Source organism: Dermochelys coriacea, chromosome 6 (assembly GCF_009764565.3).
Source record: "Dermochelys coriacea isolate rDerCor1 chromosome 6, rDerCor1.pri.v4, whole genome shotgun sequence".
Taxonomy (NCBI): Eukaryota; Metazoa; Chordata; order Testudines; family Dermochelyidae; genus Dermochelys; species Dermochelys coriacea.
In genome coordinates this window covers 21,560,311-21,583,687 of record NC_050073.1, presented here as the reverse complement: position 1 = coordinate 21,583,687, position 23,377 = coordinate 21,560,311, and the positions used below count along the sequence as shown (strand labels likewise).

The 23,377-nt window shown below is 43.6% G+C and overlaps 1 protein-coding gene across 2 annotated transcripts in view; it reads right to left on the bottom strand.

Moving 5' to 3' along the window:
- The window catches only part of CD81 (CD81 molecule), an 86,976-nt gene that overhangs the window by 59,040 nt on the left and 4,559 nt on the right, over positions 1-23,377 (bottom strand). The window lies entirely within an intron of this gene.

The following is a 23,377-nucleotide window of genomic DNA, read 5'->3' as shown; positions in this document are numbered from 1 at the left end:
TCACTTGTGGTTCCAAAGGGAAGGAAGCGGGAGGGAGAAAACTCATTGGATTGCCATAGTAACCCTGGCTTCCACTGGAAGAACCTTTTTTTTTTAAAAAAAAAAAAAAAAGTTTTAAAAGAACAGCCCAGCGACAGCTCATAAAACCTGAAAGGAGAGCTAGACACTTCCACAGACAGCAATTTCTCCATTTGCTTTTTCCTTCAGGATTAGTGGAATTTTGGCAGAGTGAAAAACAAAAAAAACACTGCACTGCTCCTGCCAGTCTCACCACTTTCCCTGATGGCCATCTCTTGCTCTCAATTCCTCAGCACTCTGATTTAACGCAGTATGGTAAACAATCCTCCACCACCACAATAGCACCTTCACTCACATACCGTAAGCTGGCTGCAAGTGGTAACTGTCACTCTCTCAGAGATGACCTAGAAGCAGCACATGAACCTGGATGAGGTTTGGATTGACTGGTACTGATTTCAGTAACACCTGGCAAGCTGTTCTCACAAAGTTTCCACCATCTTGTTCCCTGTGTGTGCTATGTTCCAAGTCCCCTCTGATCGTCAACCGCAATTTGGATCTAGGGATGAAAGTTACACCATCCTAAAATGTAAGAGGTTCAAGAAGGTTTGGGTCTTAGCCTGGCCCCCTCAGTACTTCTTCTGCAGACCACCTGCTTGTCTTTACCTTTCCACTAGAACAAAGAGGGCCTTCAGATATGAACTTCAGTCCAACAGTGCCCAAGATGACATACGCCAATGTGAGCCAGCTGCTATCTATTATTTATATTACAATAATGCCTGGAGTCCCCAGTCAAGATCAGAGTCTCATTGTGCTAGTCACTATATAGGAGACATAGTAAAAGACACATTGTAAGTTGGGGGTGGGGGGGAGGCAGGGAAGAATCTAAGCTGTGTCTAGCACTTCCTAATTCACAGTTAAAATGGGCAAATAATGAGGACAAGAAAGTGCTTTCACACCCCTTCTGAAACTGAATCTTTAAAGGTATTAATTTGTGGTCTGTAAAGCAGTAAATACCACGTGTCATTTCCTGGGGTACTGAATGAATGGCTTTTAGATTGGAGATGCAGAATGCAATTTGGCTAATCAACTTTAGAGAGGAAGTTCCCCCCGCTTTAACTTGCTGCCAGTACAAGTGTCAACCTTAAAAGGCCAGGTTTCATGAGAGTTTGAGATGGGGGGGCTGGGAGGCATGAGTACAATTCCTTTAATTTGGTTAGCAGCAGGGAAACAGCCTTCATTTCACTTCCTGGGGGGCAAGCAATCCACCACTGGGGTTAAACTAGTTCATACATAAGAACAGCCATATTGGGTCAGACCAAAGGTCCATCTAGCCCAGTATCCTGTCTTCTGACAGTGAAGGTTCTTTCCAGGTTCTGTATTGCATTAAGAATACTTTCTTAGTGGCACTTCAATGCAAGCACTTGTTAGATTGATGTTCTGCAAACCACAAACACTGCACTAGACTACACACTTTATTTCAGCTTAATAGGAGAGCTATTTTACGTTAGCAGCCAATTTCTAAAAGCGTATTTACAGACTTTAATCTCTCTGTAATGAGAGACTACAATTCGGCCTCAAAATATGTTTTTAATCATTAACTGGAACGTAACATATTACAGCACTTATGAAAGCTAAACTGAATCCTTATTTCAGATACTTAAAATGGAGACTAAGGCTGCAATTAGCCATTTGAGGGGACAAGGACTGTACAAACAATTCATTTCTCTTATGTCCTGCACCAAAAATTTTAGGGGTGGCCAGTTTTGCTGATCTACCTGGATTGTGATAGTACCTGAAAATGGGTGGAGTAACAGAACAGGTGTTTCAGATGAGTTAGCTAGATGGCACTAGACTATACCTGAAAGTTGCTCCTTTATAAGGACTGTTTGTTTGTTAGATAGAAGTTATAGCAATGCGACTTACCCAAACTTCACCTCTCTGTGCATCTGTTTTCCCTCCCACCTTTTGTCTATTTTGTTTCGACTGTAAACTCTTCAGGCAGGGACTGTCTCTTACTATGTGTATTCACAGCACCTAGCATTATGGGGACCTGATCTCAGCTGAGACCTCCAGGCACTACTGTAATACAAATAAAAATGCTAATGGACATTAGGAGTTGTACAAAGCTGGTGCTTGGTTTCCTCCTAGATCCAACTGCCTATATATTCAGTTGAACATAACTTGTAAAAGCTATTTGTAACAGCACCATGTGATCACTCCAGGTCATATGCACAAATGTTTGCAAACTAGTCGTGGACATAACTGAACTGAATGACTGTTCAAAATTAGAACAAGGGTTCACAGAATGATTTGTTGTAGTCAGATTTTTTTCTTCTATTTTTAAAGTACAATTCTTATTGTTACTTAAATAACCTTGAGCTTTCCCCACTACAAGCCAAACAGCTTTCAAAGTTACCCTTCCCTACACTCGCCCTTTTATAAATTCAGAGGGAAATCCAGTCTACTTTACAACATTCCATTCTACACTGCTGCGCTCCCCCCGCGTTTACATTATTAGTGCAGGGCTATCCAGGACAAGGAAGTGCCTGATCCTAGAAAACATGCCCCATCTATGCCTTTCCCCAGCATACACAAGAGGCTCACAGTTGGGATTCGGTAAGAGGAACTCCTCTTGTGTTAGTTCAGAACTGTTCTAATTTTAAACTAAACTACAGTTTGCCTGTTACCATACTGGTATACAGGAGATCAAGACAAGTTTTTTCCATAGATTTTCAAGACAGAAGAGATGATGACAATCTAGCCCGTCTTCCTGCATAGCAATGATCCCTGCATTGTGCCCAACAGCTGGTGGTTGAGCTGCAGCACATCTTTTACAAAGATGCCTGGAGTCATTGAATCAAGATATGGTAATTCTCCATCACCCAATTGTTTGGTAATCTGTTCCAATGGTTAGCTCCTTCATGGTTAAGAAGTTTTCATCTTATTTCCAACGTCTGGAAGTTGGCACTAGAAGTCGTCATACTGGATCTTTTAATGCCTTTGCCTTCTAGAGTAAATATCCCTCTAACTCTTGCTCCTGTGTGGATACTGCTAGACCAATCGAGTCATCTCACCCTTCTCTTCAATAATCTCTGCACATTGAGCTCCTCAAAATTCCTCATTTAAGGCATCCCTCAGCTTCTCTGAGCTCTCTCTCCAATTTTTCAACATCCTTTAGCTCCAGAACTCCCCAGAAGACTGAAGCCAATTGCTCAAGATGATTTCCATGTCACATTCTGAGGGATGCACAGATATATGGGGGGGGAAGGAGGAAAGGGGAGATGAGGAAGGAGGAAGAGACAATGGCCTGAACTTGGGTCTTTGTCCTGTTCCAGAAATTAAGAGTAGGCACTGATTTTGGGTGCTCAACAGCTGAAGTCTGACAGTAGCTGGGGCTGAGAGTCTCAAAGTTAGGCCCATGGCTGGAGATCCATGAGGAGAAGCCCCTCAAAATCAGGGGCCCCTTTTGAAAAAATGTATGTATAAGCCTTTTCTTAGATTTAGGTAAGAACTCCCAGTTTCTCCCTCCAAAAGGAGCTGCCTAGTGCCTTCGGAAACCTCTGTGGTGGTTGTTATTCCTGTCTTTATTCAGTGGGCTCCATCTCTGGGGCCCACTGCTCACTTACCATACCCCAGAGGCTCTGTCTAGTGCAAGCAACAACATTCATACAGGACTATTGCTAATATGGTTTACCTGGCCAGCATGGACAGAGATTGCTACTCCCAGACAGAGTCAAACTATGTTAGAGATTATCGTTCTATGCTCTGTGCTGTTCAGAATTTTCAGTTTCCCCCACCATTTCTCTAGCATCAGTGGAGCTGCCGTGGTGCTCGGAGTGGTAGGACAACGTTGAAGTTGCAGACTTTTCTTTTTGAACACCATGAACGAGGCTCAAAGTAGGTTTATAACCACGTTAGAAAACATGTTTTCTAGAAACTGAAGTCCCTGTCCACACTGGTAAGGGAAGCCATGTTGGAACCCTGCTAGCAGCAGTCCTGTTTAGACACATTTGTGGCTAGCACGTTTCAGCCACAGAGTAAACATGGTTGATAAGCTATTACCGTACCGCAATACTTGCCAGTGTGCAATCTCATGCACTCCAGGGTGCATAGTCCTGAAAGTCAGGAAATTAGAGTTCAGTGACATTGCCGCCCTTGGCAGGGAGAGGTTGTCAGGGTTGCCATGCCCTGGGATGATAACTACAAAACCATGTGTCCATGCATATGGCAAGAGGGAGGCAGCTTCCAAGTGTCCTGGCAGGGAAGCTCTTGATACTTACCTGAAGAGAGTCTTTTTAAGGTTAGCTACTGGTAGTGCTCAGCACATTCACCACAAAATAAGGACGGAATGCAGCCCTTTCAACGCTTTAGTCTTTGGCCCGGTCTACAATTAAAATTTATGATTGCTTATCTATGGTGCTCAGGGGTGACCTAACCATTAGTGCAGATTCAGCTGGTGGACGGAAGAATGCTTCCATCGACCTAGCTCACCGTCACTTTGAATGGTGGATTTTCTACAGCAATGGAAACAATCCTTCTGCCAATGTAGGATGCATCTACAATGCCATAGCTATGCCAGTATAGTCCCTGAAGTGTAGACAGGGCCTTTGTGCAAGAAGAGCTAATGTGAGGCACTGCCAGAGAAAGTTAGTTCTCTGAGCAAGGGCTGATCTCATGCACAAGAAACTGAGGAGTGTTTCTAAAAATACAGTATTGTAAAACTTTGCTGGCACCTTTGCAACCCTCCGTCTTTTGATTTAACAGCAGGATGACTCATTTGCAAGTGACATACAAGTCAGTCAGCACTGTAACTAGTGAGCTGCTTGTACCTTTAGCTCTCCCCCTGTTCAAAAAAGGCAGACAAATACATGGTGCATATCCTGGCAAGTACACAGACCAGGAAGCAGGCGCCAAACCAAAAGCTATTCTAGATAAAAAACAGCTACCTAAGTGCCAGCTGCTTCAGTGGAAATTGAAAAGATAGGGGTTGTCCAGTGAGGTTACTTCAAATCAGCTGTGATCCAATTATTAAAGAAAAAGGGTGTGGTGTATTCTTTGGCCTATTTCATGAAATCCAAGTAGACTGTTTGGGATACGTCAGACACAGATTCCTGGGGGTGGGGATTTGACGGTAATGTCCTAGTGCTCATTAGAGAAACTTGGTCCATATGCTGTAAAGATTAAAGTTACTCATTCAATTATACCCAGACACATAACCCTGGGAGATAGGACACTTCAAGTGTCCTACGTGGATGCCTACCATTAAGGCTCAAACCAGCTGAGATTCAAGCTGCATGCAAAATTGCAAGACTTATTATGGATGACCCTGGGCAGTTAGGCTAAGCAGATTCCCCATCATTATTCTGGAACAGCTAGTCAGACAGCAACAGCCACAGACCATTGGTAGGACCTGGACTGGATATGTTCACCCGCTGACGGGTTGCTGTTAATTGACTGTTTCAGTGACCCATCCAAAATTCAACCAGTTTACATGGGCTGGATAGGCCAAGAAAATGCAGAAGTTGCCCAGCGACATTTCTTCTGAGGGCAAGCAATTAACAGAGCCCTTGAGATCACACATGGAATGAGGTATTGAATTCCCCACCCTGAGGCTGAAACTCTGAGAGGGCAAATGTCTTCCAGGAAAAGCAGCAAGACGTTCCCTTAATGACATCGGCACTTGCCAGAGAGTTGAAGTCCATTCACCTCATAGCAGAGAAAGAATCCAGTAAGAACAATAAAATATCCTCTGACTGCGAGATATATTTTAACACGATGATCACCACTACTACTCCCCTGACATTTAACTTCAGTTGAAGTGATCTGGCATCTCTCAGGATCAGACCCTCAATTATGCTCTTTGCATGCATGCATGCATGCACACTCTCTCTCTCTTCCCCCCCCCCCCACACCCTTGTAAGCAGCTCAAGAATCACTATGAAAAGCAAACATGGTGGAAGTGAAGGGGATAGACTAGCTATTTATTACCTTGTGTACTAGACTAGTAACTTAAGACTAGTGGGGGCCCCCAACAACAGTGCAAGGTTCCCACTATAGGGATTTGCAAGTGCTTCATGGGCAGAGAGCTTTTTTCATAGTGTACATGCGCCTCTGTCATGAGACTTGGACACCAAGGGCCATTTTCTGGGTCAGCTATTTTCATAAGCTGCTTTACATCCCTGGCAGACACATCAAGCCTGTGGATCTGCTTGCTTTAAAGAACAGGTGGATTACAACATTCCACTGCTATTTCAGTGGACCATCAATGAAATGCTACAGCACCAGGGAAGATGCCTGTGCCAAGTAAAACTATTTCCCCATGTTTAATTTTTCCCCCTACTGTTCCTCACATGATCTTTTCAATTGCTGGAAATGGCCCATCTTGATCATCACTACAAAAGGTTTCCCCCACCTCCGCTCCTGCTGGTAATAGCTCACCTTAACTAATCACTCTCGTTATAGCGTGTATGGCAACACCCATTGTTTCATGTTCTCTGTGTATATAAATCTTCCTACTGTATTTTCCACTGCATGCATCCGCTGAAAGTGAGCTGTAGCCCACAAAAGCTTATGCTCAAAATTTGTTAGTCTCTAAGGTGCCACAAGTCCTCTCCTGTTCTTTCTGCACGATTCCAGAGTGAAGCCTGATTTTCAGAGGGTGCTTGCTCAGTACTGTCAGGGTGCACCCAGAGCCATCCGATTTCTCCTAAGCAAAGAAAAGCCTGTATTTTAAGGTCTGAGAACCCAGACCAAAAAATAAAGAGCCTCCTGCCATAGCCAGTGCAGATGCAGAAGGGAGTATTAATGTCACCAGGACCATTCTAGTTCAAGTATTATGATACATCAATTTCAAAGTCGTGAATTGGACACCCAAACCTGCATTTGGGCCTTTGTAAAAAAAAAAAAGTCTCCCCCCACCCACCAAGTGATAAAACTCCCATTATATTAAGCCATCTCCATTAATGCTACCACAGAAGCACCAGAGACCACAACCACATATTGAACTACATTATTGGGCCTGTCAGTTGACAGCTATCTGCTTATCACTGTACAAAGTAACTCCCTCATGTACACACAGAGAAAACACTACTCCCAAGATACACAGAAAAAAGTGGACGGAGTTATGCAAGGCCTTGATTCTGCAATGATCTCCATGCAGGTGCACCCACATGGAGCCTCTATGGGTAAACATATATGGTAATGGTAAACCACAGAAGCCATTCAAAAGCTAGGACACCGACACATAGCTGTGGGCTTTATAGTAGTTTAGGATAACCCAAGCACTGTCAAGAGATGTTTGTAGAAGATTAGAATTTAGAGATACTCCCTCATACAGGACAGTATTATGAACATAGGAATTTGGAGATGTGCTCTGAAGGCAGGGGTTGGGAACACCATCTGGCTGCATGCAGCAGCTCACTACAGAAGCTCTGCAGTTTGTTTTATTCCTTACTCATTCAATGGTTTGTTATTTAATGAACCCCAAGATTACTACATGCATGACAGATCTATTTTCAATACTGGATAGACTGTTCAAGTGTAATCTATGTTTATCCCAGGAGAAAAAGTGATTTATCCACACTGAACCATACTGAAAAGCAAATGCAATTTACCGGGAAATCAAATACAGAGAACATCTACAATTTAAAAGCATAAAGATCTCAGAAATGACAGTACACTATTTGTATATTAAAATACAATAAAAAGATAGAGATCCTGTTATTTCTGCCAAAACAGATAAAACAAAACAAGCTGAAAGCAGAATTGAGAAGCCTCCCAGTAAAGAATGAATGGGAAGAGATCTTAGGCCACAATATAGGCTATTGAGCATTAACACGTTGAATGCTTTGGCACCAAAACAAATCTCGATTTATGCACACTGAATAAAAAAACAAAACAAGGCACTAAAAATATTGGCAAAAAACCCAAAGGAAGAAACTAAGTAGTACACTAACTACTACCTTTATGTTGGTAAACTTTTCTATTTGTTATGGGAAAGAATACACATCTGAAATTATTTGATACAGATTCTAGACACACTGGGCCAGACATCATAGATTTGAAGTCCATGGAGCTATACTGATTTATAACAGCTGAGGAACTTGCTCATTATTATTATTGATCAGAATATTGGCGCGAGACATACCCAGGGTACATCTAGACTAGCCTTTTTCAACCTGGGGGTCTGGAGACAACGCCTAAGGCGGAGGTGGGCAAACTGCAGCTCGCAGGCTGGACCGTTCTGCCTGGCCCTTAAGCCCCTGGTCCCTCCCCTTCTGTCCCTCCTCCCCCACAACCTCAACTCACCATGCCGCCTGCACTCTGGGTGGCGGGGCTGCGAGCTCCTGCCGGGCAGCATGGCTGCAAGAGCCGCCGGCCTTCCCCAGTGCTCTAGACTGTAGGGTCGTGTGGCTGGCTCTGGCCAGGTGGCATGGTGGTCAATCCTGGTGCTCTGAGCGGCATGGTAAGGGGGCAGGGGTGTGGATAGGGGTCAAAGCAGTCGGGGGACAGGGAGCAGGGAGGGTTGGATGGGGGTGGGGTCCCGGGAGGGGGTGGTCAGGGGACAAGGAGCAGAGGGGTTGGATGGATCAGGGGTTTGAGGGGGGCAAGAAGTGGGCGGGTGCAGGGCCCAAGCTGTTTGGGGAGCAGCGCCTTCCCTACCCAGCCCTCCATACCATTTCGGAACCCCGATGTGGCCCTCGGGCCAAAAAAAAAAAAAGTTTGCTCACCCCTGGTCTAAGGGGTCCGTGAAAGGTGACAATGAAAATAAAGTTTCAGATCCCAGAAAAGGCATTCCCTTTTGCTGATCAAAAGTATGAATACCCCCACCTACAGGCCAAAACCCAGAAGTGTTGTCATTAGAAGCCCACAGTTTAGCACCTTTTCTCACGCTACGTCAAATACCGTGCCAAGCACATGAAACATTTAAAGTTAAATTCTGTTCAGCCAGTTTTCTATCCAAGACTTCTATGGTAGGGGTCCGTGGACCACTGGTTGAATTTCCAAAGGGGTCCACATCTGCATTCAACATTTTTTTAGAGAACCACCAATAAAATAAATAAATAAATAAAAAGTTGAAAACCATTTATTTAGACCAGTGGTGAGCAACCTGCTGAACGCCACTTTCCGCAGCTCCCATTGGCCAGGAACGGCGAACCGTGGCCACTGGGAGATGCGGGCAGCTGTGCTTGCTGACAGTCAATGCAAACAAATGGTCTTGCAGCCCTCCAACAGATTACTCTAACAGGCCACATGCAGCTCATTGGCCACAGGTTGCCCACCACTGATTTAGACTAATGAGTAACAGTGTCAACCCTGCCCTCTAACCTGAGGTGCCCTTTACACTGCTTTACTGTTGTTGCCTCCACTCCTGGACAGCTCACAAACAGCCTCCAGCACTTAAGTTGCTCCCAGCTGTATCTGTGTGCACTTGAAACCTGCCAGTCACACTTAGGTGTTTACGAGCCTGAATTACACTGCAGGGAGACCCTAGCACACTCCCACTCCCAAACTTTGCCCAGAAATGTACATCTCTTACTTCTCAACCCTCTCCTGGACAATACAAGCTCGTATAAAGTCTGTCATTTTATTAATAGACATTAGAAGCACAAATCTTATTATCTCAAATGGAGTTTCCCCAAACAAACTGGTTTAGATAAAACAAAGGAAGATTTTAAGTGAATACAGGTAATAACTATTTTTGGCTTTTATGCCTTAAAAGCAAAATGCATCCGATGAAGTGAGCTGTAGCTCACGAAAGCTTATGCTCAAATAAATTTGTTAGTCTCTAAGGTGCCACAAGTCCTCCTGTTATTTTTGCGGATAACACGGCTGCTACTCTGAAAGAAAAATAAAGTGCCTAACTTAACACACTATGTTAAATTCAAAGCAAAGTTTCTCTCACCCCATGTTCTCAACTGTCTTACCGGCCAAACTCCTTAGACTAGGACCCCTTCTTCTGTGTAATGGCTGCTTCCTCTGTTCCTTCTTGTTCAGTGAATCGATGGACAGAAGGAGAAGGAGGGGTACATGGGGGTGACTAGCCCTTCTTTTCATAGTCTTTTTGAGAAGTATTTCCATCTGGGAGCATGGTGGCAAGCAGACTGTGTGGACGGGAAGCCCAAGCTGTCTCTTTGCTAAAAGGTAGATGGTCTGCCCATGCCCTTTTTCCTGCTCAGTGGCTACTCACTGGCCGGCAATGTCCCATTGATCTTGTTTACACCTGGCTGAGGCGTCAGCTTGCCTTTTGTCTCTGAGGAACTGCTTTGGTCACTCCCCAGACTTGCAAAAAGAAAAGGAGTACTTGTGGCACCTTAGAGACTAACAAATTTATTAGAGAATAAGCTTTCGTGAGCTACAGCTCACTTCGATGAAGTTCCAGACTTGGAACATGTTTTAGGCTATGTCTATACTGTGCACCTTCCAGCAGCACAGCTGTGCCACTACAGCCAGACTGCTGAAAGGCAAGTAGTGTAGCTGCTCTTTGTTGGCAAGAGAGCTCTCCCGCAGACAAAATAAAACCACCACCACCGAGGGGTGCACCCAGAGTGGAAAGCAGAGGGAATGCATAGGGTTTTAAGACTGAAGGACAAAGCCAAGAGTCCTAGCTACTATTGTTGGCTCTGCCAGACTTGCTTGGAGGACATGGGCAAATGCTTTACACCATACCGCCTTGCTGTGCCACACTTTATCCACATGTAAATGGGAATGGATAATTCTTACCTGCTTCAAAGGAGTTTGGAGGCTTATACCATGTTTGTATAGGGATTTGAGAGCTTTTGAAGAAAGGTGCTAAATAAATATTAGCACACATCACATCACATGACTAAAGGAACTCCATAATTTGTTCTCAGATACTTATGGTGAAGCATCATGATTGGGGGGGGGGGGGGGAGAATGCAGTGAGAAAATGCGTGTTTTTCATACTTGCCTATTGTGTTCTTAGATCATTACTGTCCCAGGTTGCAAGATTAATCTCTTTTGTACAGTCTCCTTTTCTAAGTAGCTCTCTTAATGCTTACTCCACGTTGGGCATTATGTGCATCCTTCCAGAGCAAAAAAAACAGTGAATGGATCCCTATTCTTGTTCTTCAGAGCTGCTACATCAAGTTCTCCCCCGCCCCCACCGTAGATAAAGGGAAGGAAGTCAATCTCAGCTGAGCAGTTTGAAATTTTAAATCACAGAAAGACATGCACAGGGCTGGCCACTCCCAGGTTTTTTAAAAAAAACCAACGAAAAAAACAACCACCACACACACACACACACACACACACCCAACCCAAACGCGGGATGGGCCTATAAATATCTCCTGGGTAAAAGAATCTGGCAATGGAAATGAAAGGACAATGCTCAGAGAGAGATGTACCAGACAGGAAATGCCAGGAAACCATAACAGTTTCTGAATGACAGGTTTCAGAGTGGTAGCTGTGTTTGTTTTTGCTGACAGACTATGAGGAGCCCTTGTGGCAAGGCTAACAAATTTGGGCATAAGCTTTGGTGGGCTAAAACCCACTTCATCAGATGCATGGAGTGAAAAACGCAGTAAGGTGTGTGTGTGTGTGTGTGTGTGTGTGTGTGTGTGTGTGTGTGTATATATATATATATACATACACACATATATATATACACACACACATATACACACACACACACAAACAATCACAGCACATGAAAAGATGAGAGTTGCCTTACCAAGTGGAGGGTCAGTGCTAACGAGGCCAATTCAATTAAGGTGGAAGTGGCCTATTCTCAACAGTTGTCAAGAAGGGGTGACTATCAAGAGGGAAAATTTACTTTTGTAGTGCTAATGAGGCCAGTGCAACCAAGGAGGCCTCGTTAGCACTACAAAAGTAAATTTTCCCTCTCTTGATAGTCACCCCTTCTTGACAACTGTTGAGAATAGGCCACTTCCACCTTAACTGAATTGGCCTCGTTAGCACTGACCCACCACTTGGTAAGGCAACTCTCATCTTTTCATGTGCTGTGATTGTGTATATTATATATATATATATATATATATATATATATATATATATATATATATATATATATATATATACACACACACACACACACACACACACACACACACACACACACACACCTTACTGTGTTTTTCACTCCATGCATCTAATGAAGTGGGTTTTAGCCCACAAAAAGCTTATGCCCAAATAAATTGGTTAGGCTCTCAGGTGCCACAAGGACTCCTCCTTGTTTTTAGCGTCTGAATGGACCTTAGTGAACATTTTCATGGAGGAAAAGTATTTTATGCCAACAAAGTTCACTTGTTATATCAAGATAAGCTACAGCCTCTTTCAAATAGGAGTTCTCCCAGGTCTGTATCACTCTGACAGGTTCGAAATAAGACTAAACAAGTTCACAAGGTTACATCCCAAGCTCTCGTGGATTGCTCCCACAGCCATCACTCCCATGGCCTCAGAGGTCTCCCTTCAGTCTGTCCCTGTTTTTCACCTAACCATGATTTAGGTCCTCTTTGTTATAATAGGAAGTCTAACCTCTTCAATAGTCCATCAGGAGTCATGCAAGGCTTTGAGAACCATCAGGAAATTACACTTAAAATAAGAGTCCTTTAGATGAACAAAGAAATCAGGATATTGATTGGCTGGTGAAGACACTGTGCTATATAATGATTCCTCTTCAGGAGTGGAGCTGAGTATTTGAAAACAGAAATAAATTTTCTTAAAAGGGTGTGTGGATATTTCCCATCTGCTTTTTACGAACAAGACTGCCTTTGCACAGATATTTTAGAACATCCGGGGGACAGGAAAAAGGCTTTACAGTTATGCAAGTGAACATGTATTCAAATGCAAGTACTTGTGCAGGTGTGCAGTCACATGAGTATTTGCATGGCCATCCTGAAAGCTCTTTTCAGATTTCAGAGTCATCCCTTCAGAGAGCAGAAATAAGGAAGTTTAGATGAGACCAACGGCCGCATATGTAGTGCATTGCAAATACTTAATGCAGTATTTGCAGTGAACAGCTTACAAGAACCTGTAGGATAAAAGGTCTGCAGACACTATTGGTGAAGAAAAAAAAAGAATGAATATTTGTGGGAGGGAAAAAAAAAATCAGTCTATTCAGAAACAAAAAATTCGGCTAAACTTAGCAAATAATTGGCATGCTTTTAGAGTGGGGTGAGCTGTTTTCATTATAACCACATTCCAGGGCTGATGGCTGCTATTTGAGCATCAAGAGGATCTGTCAAGATGACTACAAGAGTCACAGGTCAGGAGTTTTAGGTGGAACCTGTACTCACGAAGCACACAATATTTAACTAGTTTGGAAAACAGTTTAAAAGGAAAACTAGTATTATATGGAGGGATATTCAACCTCATACTTCAGAGTTTGGCTTAAATCCCAACTATTAAAAACCAGGATAAGACTGAACCGGGGGGGGGCGGGGGAGGGAGGAGGAAGGGAGATCATCCTCCTACATCTGCCTATTGCAAAAAAACTTACACACCTTCCTCTGATGCATCTGCTGCTGGCCACTCTTTTGAGATAGGACCTGGACTAGATGGACCTTGGATCTGACCCAGTATGGCAATTTCTATGCAAGTCCCCTATTCTCCCATGCATTCAAATAGGAGTTGCACTCCCTAGGTCTCACACCTGCTTTGCAGATTTGCTCTGCAGGGAAGCATCAATATAATTAAGACCTATCACTGAGACATAAAGAGCTGCACCAGACATATAGTGAAAACCGTGATCAGTAATCCCAGAGACTGCTTTAAAATTTCATTTAACTGTATTTATTTAACTAGGGACAGATAATTGTGATTACTTTTAAACACACACAAAATACTTGGCACTTATAATAGCACCTTTCATCACAGGGTCAAGTCTCTTTACAAAAATAATACACCAAATCTTAACACTAAGATAAGTGTTTCAGAAAGATAATTTTAGGCATGAAGGTCACATGACTTCCTTTGACTCACAATGATTCAGTGCCAGAGGCAGAAACAGAGATCCATTCTCCTCTTCCAGATGCTAAATGACATTCCCTACTTGTGACCATGTTCACTAGAGATAGGCCCCAGAAACTGAATTCAGAGCTGGATGCAAACACCAAACTTCAGGGGTACCTGGAACTGGGTTTTGGTTTCAGCTGTTTATACGGATCATCTGCTATGGGAATTTCCCTCCCTCCCCCACCCTCCCCTCAAAAATGAGCATTAAATGACTGCTCGTTCTAATACATAGGCAAGTATGAATGTACAATTATTCAAATATCCATACCTACAGCTATTGGCATCTGATCACACAAAGCCTTTTTATTACCTGGTGTTAACCTTTTTATTACGGCCGTGCACTGTGGAATTTCTCAGGGAGAATGACACACCCCCTCTCTGAAAATCCTGTAAATCAATCAATACTGCAACTAAACCAATTTAAACCAAACTGTTTCCAAAAGGTGCATGCACAACACTGCAACCTGAGCTGTTTTGCATTATCTACAAAGCCATTTCAAAAAGGCATACAGATGCAGACCACATTAAAGCAATTTTAACCTTGTTTCTATAACATGGTGTAGAAGTAGAAACACAGGGCTTGTCTACACTACACAGCTTTTAGCTACAGCCGTGCCACTAAAAGTTGGGTAGCGTAGCTGCCGTTTGTTGGCTCTCCTGCCAACAAAAAACTTCCATCCCCAATGAGCAGCGTTTGCTTTGTCAGTAGGAGAGCGCTCCTGCCAACAAGGCGCTGTTCACACTGGCACTTGAGGCAAAACTTGTGTCTTTGTTAACACCTCTGAAAGGCAAAAGTTATGTCATTCAATTGACAGCGTAGACATAACCATAGCCACTGTTACATTTTCTACCTTCCTGTGTCATGCCAAACTACAAAGCCCTCTTAACTGTAATGGATGCCACCATGACAAGAATAGAAACACACAGGGCTCACTAATGAAGTATTAGTACACCAGCTGAGTATTAAATATAGCCCCCTCTGCACTAAAATCCAAGAGCATCTTAGAGCATGTTTCTAATGTATATTCCTTGGGGCAAAGGATAATGAAAAAAAAAAAAAAAGATCAAAAAAAGCCTAAAGGGTTAAGAGACACAACTCTCATTAATCTGAGGGGTAGTCATACATCTACATCTCCGAGACTGCTTTGAAAGAAAAAAGAAAAAAAACAAAAAAAAAAAACAAACAAAAAAAAAAAAACACACCACAACTCAGCATTTGCCTTTCTGAATGAGTGCAAAACTACTCCCATTGAAGCTCAGGGAACAATACCGACCATTATATCTGTAGAGAGAGAGAAGGAGGGTGAGGTAATATCTTTAATTGGACCAATTTCTGCTAGTGAGAGAGAAGCTCCTAAGCTTACATGGAGCTCTTCTTCAGGTCAAGATATTACCTCACCCTCCTTCTCTCTCTGTAATATTCTGGGACCAACGTTGCTACACCACCACTATATGCCATCAGCACACAAATAAAATAGAAAAGGAGTACTTGTGGCACCTTAGAGACTAACAAATTTATTTGAGCATAAGCTTTTGTGAGCGACAGCTCACTTCATCGGATGCATTCAGTGGAAAATACAGTGGGGAGATTTATATACACACACAGAACATGAAACAATGGGTTTTATCATCACGCTCCTTACAGTGTGTATGATAAAACCCATTGTTTCATGTTCTCTCTCTCCCTCTCTCTCTGTGTGCGTGTGAAAGTCTCCTCACTGTATTTTCCACTGAATGCATCCGATGAAGTGAGCTGTAGCTCACGAAAGCTTATGCTCAAATAAATTTGTTAGTCTCTAAGGTGCCACAAGTACTCCTTTTCTTTTTGCGAATACAGACTAACACGGCTGCTACTCTGAAACAAATAAAATCGTATTTCTCTGCCTTTTAAGCCAGCTCTTCTTCCGCTTTACTAGACTGCCATGGTTCATGTCACTTGTTTGAAAGGAAGGGCATGAGGGTAGACAGGCAGCTTGTTATGGGAGGCTTACTTCACTTCACTTTGTTTGTTTTAAACTAGATCCTTTCCATGCCAGGTAGTTTCTCATTTTACTCCAAGTCTCCTAAAACAGGAATAAATAAGGAATCTAAACCACGTCTGGAGGGGAAATGACCAAAGGAAGGAGGAAAGTCCAGAAGCATCCAAGGAAACAAAACAAAAAAAAAATCCCCCAACCTATTAGAGACAAGAATCTAAAGTGCTACTAACCCAAGACAGAGAAGTGATCTTTCATATAATACATTCACCATGCTGTCCCCTACCTCTAACCATACTATATATGCCCACCACAGGCAAGAGAAAATAGCTATCTGCTGTGTGGAAAATGGAATTAAAAAGGAACTCTTATGCCTTCTAATTAGACACTTCCCTAGTAATGCAGTCAGTACATGCTCTAGATCTGGAAGGCTGCCATAGGCTGCATTAGATACTAAGTTGGTTGATCCTTTTCAGAGCAAGTCAATTTCTTCTTCGTTATGTTTAATTATATTTTAAACGAAGCTATCTGGCTTCTGGCTTCCTGTAGTCTCTCCAGGGACACTTCTTGGTGTGGGCCAATCCAGTTCTGGATGAAGGCAGCACAGCTCCAAAACACTGGACAGGGTTTAGAGTTGTATCTTTTAAGAAAAGAAAAGGAGCTGTGGATTCTAAAATCCTTTCTGAAGCATAGTGAGAACTGAATATGCGGACACTTATCCCTTCCAAAACTGGTATCCCCATAAGAAGCCCCATGTATGATACCTACAAACTATAAATGTTTTCAGTGTTGTAGCTATGCTGGTTCAGGATATGAAACATACAAGGTGGAACAGATGTGTTAACTCCTTATGCTTAACAATCTTGCAAGAAACAATTCAAAATGGACAATTAACACCTCTGCAGTTATAGGACAAAGGAGAGTTAGTGGATTGTTGTAGAAGACACACTAGTTGTGTGTCTCATTGAGTCCATGATTTTTGGTGACTAGCAGAATCGTGAATTTAAACTCCTCTTTTGAAGGTGTTGGTCAGGTTTCCTTTGAGGATGGGGACTGAGAGGTCAGATATAGAATGGTCACTTTGTGGAAAATGTTCACCCGCAGAGCTAGACCAACTTCTGTTGGTCCAAGAAGAGAGAACCTCACCCACCTTTTACAAACTATAAATGGTATATAGCCATTTGACTGTGTGTACATGGCATACACAATGCATATATAAACTAGGACTATAATTTATAGTACCCATCCATCATAATTAGGAAGACTAACACTATGCCAAACCTGTTAGTCTACTCTATCGGATAACTAGCTGGTCTGGCATCTTCTACATGATGTCTTGAGCTAAAGGACCTAAAATAAGAAAGGATGAGGAAGAGGAGACTTTTTGGTATGACACCCTCCGGTAAGTTGGCAGAAAAGGAAGGTCTCTCCATCCACTTCCTCAGCATAGCTGCTTTATGAGACTCCAACATGTACTGATGGCTGGAGGGTCAAGAAGGTAGTCATTTGTTTACACTGCAGCAGAACAAACATTAAGGGGGGGGGAGGGAGATACCAGAGTTTTTCCCCTTGTTTGGTGAATTAAGTTAAAGCTTAAACTGCTTCCTTTCTTCTTCTTAAGCCTCAGAACAAGCTTCTCTTTAACATGCAATGACGTGCAGAGTTCTGCCAAGCTTTTTGTTCTCCCTCACACTTTTGTGCCAACAACTCCGACCTGGATTCAGGACAGATATGCAAGTGAGTCTAGTGAGCTACGGAAGGGCAAGAACCGAGCAGTTCTGCATACTAACAAGCTAGTCCAGTGTCAGCCCTGGTGCCTCCCACAGCTTAACAAATCCTAAAAACTACAATACATACTGAGCTAGATTTTCAAGGCTTCCACACCCCCGTCTGGAGCTGGATTTTCAAGAGAAAACAGTATATTGGTATGGAGCACATCTGAGAATCTGGCCCCAACTTAGGTTCTAAAAAGTCATTTGAAAAATCTAGCCCAGTGTTCACTGAGAATGGACACCCTCAAGGGGGTAGCAACTTAGACTGAGTGGCAGAACTTCAAATACAAATGTAAAGACACCTTACATTAAGACACTGCTAACTATCTCCTGCCTAGGCTCAAATGTCAACTGGTAAGTAAAGATTTCCCAGTAATCCCATATCAAGCCTGAGTGTTACAATAAAACACAGCTATGAAAGCCACACGATACCTTTTAGTCACTTTCCCCTAAGGGTATGTCTATACAGGAAATTAAAAAAAAACAAAAAACAAAAAAAAACTCAAAAATCCACGCACCCACGGCAGTGCATCTCAGTGCCTCAGTCAGTTAACCCAGCCACGGGCTAAAAATAACCAGGTAGATGTTTAGGCTCCAGCTGGAGTCCAGGCTCTGTGATCCTCCCCAGAGCTCAGAGCCAGCCCAAGCCTGAACATCTACATGGCTGTTTTTAGCCCCGCAAGCCTGTGTCAATTGACAGGGGCTGTGAGATTTGGTCCTACTGGGGTATTTTCCTGGCTGAGTAGAGACATCCTAAAAGGCCTCCCAACTTTTGAGCCTCTAAGCAAGCTCATCTGGGACAAAACTGCTTGATAACAAGGGTCACTAGTGGAGTCCAACATGGCTGATGGGCTGATCCTAGCCACAACTGGCTAGCTGTGGAAAGATGCCTGCCAAAACCTTCAGAATGATGGAGTAGGAGTAGTACTCAAATCTTAGGCCTGAGCTGGAACAGGGGTGGCAGAGATGGATGGATGCACAGCAGTCCCAAAGAAGTCTATCATCTGCACTGGGTTAGAAACAGCTGATACGGTGAAGCTTCTGCCACCTACGAGGCTCCCATGCTGTTGCGGTCATCATTCTACTAAAGAATTACCAGGGACCCTTTGAACCCTTCATGCCACTCCTCAAATCAGCCAGAAGAATCGCCGTTGGACACTTGTGCAGATCAGTTTGCTCTGCCCCTTTACACACAAGAGTGTTCTCTTCATGGCAGAAATTCCAGCTCTAAGACTAGACATCCCATATTTCGGGCAGAGATCACTGCCCTCATGACCGCCTTTGATAGTCTGAACATTGTTATTCATGGAACAAACAGGATGGCTTCTTATTCCTTCTCTTAAGCAGTCTTCCTCCTTTTTAGTCACTGCCTATGTTTTCAGGCGTGACCAGGATCTCTTAAGGTAGGCACCCCCCAAAAAAATAAAATCAATCAACGGTCCTTTCTGAAAATGTAGGTCATGGCTTTTAATAGTAGATACAAAATGCATCTATTAAATGGCCCTCCTAGTGATCTTAGAGCACAACTCCAGCTTTACGAGTCCTTGACTTCCTACTGTCAAAATGACGAAGTAACTCTGTGGGAGAGAGAGTGAGGTATGGGGGCGACACCCTCTGTCCCTCTCCTGATTGAAGCTGGAAAGGATCTCTTCATTAAGGACATTTTCCTTGAGTTATCATCAAATACAAAAATGCTTCCAAGCAAGGAGGTGGCAAGAGCAGAACTCTGAATGGGGAAAGCGAAAAAGGAGAGTGCACTTGCCTCTGAGACAAAGCAACATTGCAACAGATAGGAAAACAGGTTTCAGAGGGGTAGCCGTGTTGTTTTTGCTGATACAGATTAACAAGGAGTCCTTGTGGCACTTAGAGATCAACAAATTTATTTGGGCATAAGCTTTTGTAGGCTATAATCTACTTCATCAGATGCATGGCGTGGAACATGTAGTAGGGAGGTATAAATACACAGCATATGAAAAGATGGGAGTTGCCTTACCGGGGGTGGGGGGGAGGAGGATCAGTGCTAATGAGCCAATTAAATTAAGGTGGAAGTGGGCTAGTCTCAACAGTTGACAAGAAGGGGTGGAAATCACTTTTGTAGTGCTAATGAGGCCAATGTAAACAAGATGGCCCATTTCAAACAGTTGACAAGAAGGTCTGAGTATCAGCAGCAGGAAATTGTTTTTGTAGTGACCCATCCACTCCCAGTCTTTATTCAAGCTTAATTTGATGGTGTCCAGTTTGCAAATTAATTTTAGTTCTGCAGTTTCTCATTGGAGTCTGTTTGGTTTTTTTGGTTGTCAAATTGCCACTTTTAAGTCTGTTATTGGGCGTCCAGGGAGATTGAAGTGTCCTCCTACTGATTTTTGAATGTTATAATTCCTGAAGTCAAATTTGTGTCCATTTATTCTTTGAGAGAATAGAGACTGTCTGGCTTGGCCAATGTACACAGCAGAGGGGCATTGCTGGCACATGATGGCATATATAAGATTGGTGTGGTTGATGTGGTTAGGTTCTATGATTGTGTCCCTTGAATAGATACAGAGTTGGCACTGGGGTTCATTGCAGGGTTTGGTTCCTGGGTTAGTGTTTTTTGTTGTGTGGTGTGTAGTTGCTGGTGAGCATTTGCTTCAGGTTGCAGCGGCTGACTGTAAGCAAGGACTGGCCTGTCTCTCAAGGTCTGTGAGAGTGAAGGATCGTCCTTCAGGATAAGTTGTAGATCCTTGATGATGCTCTGGAGAGGTTTTAGTTGGGGGCTGAAGGTGATGGCTAGTGGCGTTCTGTTACTTTCTTTGTTGGGCCTTTCCTGTAGTAGGCGACTTCTGGGTACCCTTCTGGCTCTGTCAGTCAATCTCTTTCTTCACTTCACCAGGTGGGTAATGTAGTTTTAAGAATGCTTGATAGAGATCCTGTAGGTGTTTGTCTCTGTCTGAGGGATTGGAGCAAATGCAGTTGTATCTTAGAGCTTGGCTGTAGACAACGGATTGTGTGGTGTGGTCTGGATGAAAGCTGGAGGTATGTATAGTGGTCAGTAGGTTTCCGGTATAGGGTGGTGTTTTGTGACTATCGCTTAATAGCACTGTAGTGTCTAGGAAGTGGACCTCGTGTGGACTGGTCTTGGCTGAGGTTGATGGCGTGGTGGAAATTGTTGAAATCCTGGTGGAATTCCTCAACAGCCTCCTTCCAATTGGTCCAGATGATGAAGGTGTCATCAATGTAGCACAAGCAGAGTAGGGTGTTAAGGGACAAGAGCTGAGGAAGCATTGTTCTAAGTCAGCCATAAAAATGTTGGCATACTGTGGGGCCATGAGGATACCCATAGCAGTCCTGCTGACTTGAAGGTATAAATGGTCCCCAAATTTGAAATAGTTGTGGATGAGGACAAAGTCACAAAGTTCAGCCACCAGGTTTGCTTGTGACATTATCGGGAATACCGTTCCTGACGGCTAGTAGTCCATCTTTGTGGAATGTTAGCATAGTGTAGAGGGCTTCTACATCCATTAGTGGCCAGGATGGGGTTTTCTGGAAGATCACTAAAAGGACTGTAGTTTCCTCAGGAAGTCAGTGGTGTCTTGAAGATAGCTAGGAGTGCTGATAGCACAGGACCCGAGGAGAGCATCTACATAACCAGATAATCCTGCTGTCAGGGTGCCAATGCCCGAGATAAGACAACCTAGGATTCCCAGGTTTATGGATCTTGGGTAACAGATAGAATACCCTTGGTCAGGGCTCTAGGAGTGTCTCTGTGTAGATTTGTTCCTGTGCTTCTTCAGGGAGTTTCTTCAGCAGATAGTGTAGTTTCTTTTGGTAACCCTCAGTGGGATCAGAAGGTAATGGCCTGTAGAATGTGGTGTCAGAGAGTTGCCCAACAGCCTCTGGTTCATATTCCAACCTATTCATGACGACGATAGCACCTCCTTTGTCAGCCTTTTTGATTATGATAGAGTCGTTTCTGAGGCTGCGGATGGCATTGTTGCACAGCTGAGGTTATGGGGCAAGTGATGCTGCTTTTTCACAATTTCAGCCCGTGCACGTCAGTGGAAGCACCCGTGTAGAAGTCCAGTCTGTTTCAATCTTCAGGAGGAGTCCATGCAGAATCCTTCTTTTTGTAGTGTTGGTAGGACCGTTTCTGTGGGTTAGTGAGCTGTTCAGTGGGGTTTTGGAAATATTCCGTGAATCTGAGACATTGAAAGTAGGATTCTAGGTCACCGCAGAACTGTTCGTGGGGGTGGTGGGGCAGAAGGAGAGGCCCCGAGATAGCCCAGCAGAAGAGTCTGTCCTAAGAGTATAGCTGGATAGATTAACAATATGGTTGGGTGAGTTAAGGCCATTGTTGTGGCCCCTTGAGGCATGTAGGAGTTTAGCCCACTTCCACCTTAATTGAACTGGCTCATTAGCACTGACCCCCCAACTTGGGAAGGCAACTCCCATCTTTTCATATGCTGTGTATTTATACCTCCCTACTGTATGTTCTACTCCATGCATCTTATGAAGTGGGTTTTAGCCCACGAAAGCTTATGCCCAAATAAATTCGTTAGTCGTTAAGGTGCCACAAGGACTCCTCGTTGTTTTTGCAGATAGGAAATGACTGTTTTCCTACCAGGGAGACAGGGGTGGATGTGAACAGGCAGGCTTGCTCTGCAACTGCGTAAGTATAGTTCCCATATATCCTTCCTGCTAGATCCTAGTGTCGCCACAAAGAACCACTTCCCCCCCTCAAAAAAAGTCAGGAAACTAGGACAAAAAGGAAAGAAAGAGCTCCTGGATGAACTAGATAACTGGGAAGGAACAAAGAGGAGGAAAGTGCAGTGACCCTGAAGTAAGGAGGTTAGATGGAGATGCTACAGTTTTCTAGCATCTGCTTGTTATTTTGAGGGAGGAGTTGGTAACGAGAACATTAAAAATCCTGTGTGGAGCTCATTCTTTAAACATGAATTTACACCAGGAATGAACCTGGCCCACTGTCCTCAGTTCAAGGGTCATGTTTTCATAGGGAAATATCATCACACTGGAGAAGGGGCAGTGCAGCAAGGGTGATTAAAATAAGTTCAACTGCAAATTGGAATCAAGAACACCCCAAGGTGACCAGACAGAAGTACTGAATATGTGGGGGTGGATAGCAGAGGGCAGGCTCATGGTCCAGCAGTTGGAGCAGCCACCACTCTGGAGTTCCACTCCTAGATTGATGACCAACTCCCTGGATGCCCTTGGGTGTCACTTTACCTGTCTGTAAAATGGCACTAATATTTACATGACCAGGGCGGGTGTTGTGAGGTTTAAGCAATCCATGCTTGTAAATGCTTGAGATCTTTTGAGGAAAGGTGCTAGAGAAGCTCACAGAATTGCAAAAATGAGATCACGTCTACACTACAGACATCTGCCGGTGTCATCGTCAGTCAGCGGCGTGATCCCTGACAGACATGGCTATGCCAGCAGAAGCCCCTACTACAGATGCAGTTACACCAGCAAAACTGTACTTCTACTGGTATAGTGTTTTGTTCGGGTAGTGCGGAATTAGCTAGACTGATAAAAGTAGAGCTTTTCCACTATAGCTGCATGCACATTAGGAGTGCTTTGGCAGTGTAGCTATGCAAGCACTCTTAGTGTAGACATGGCCTG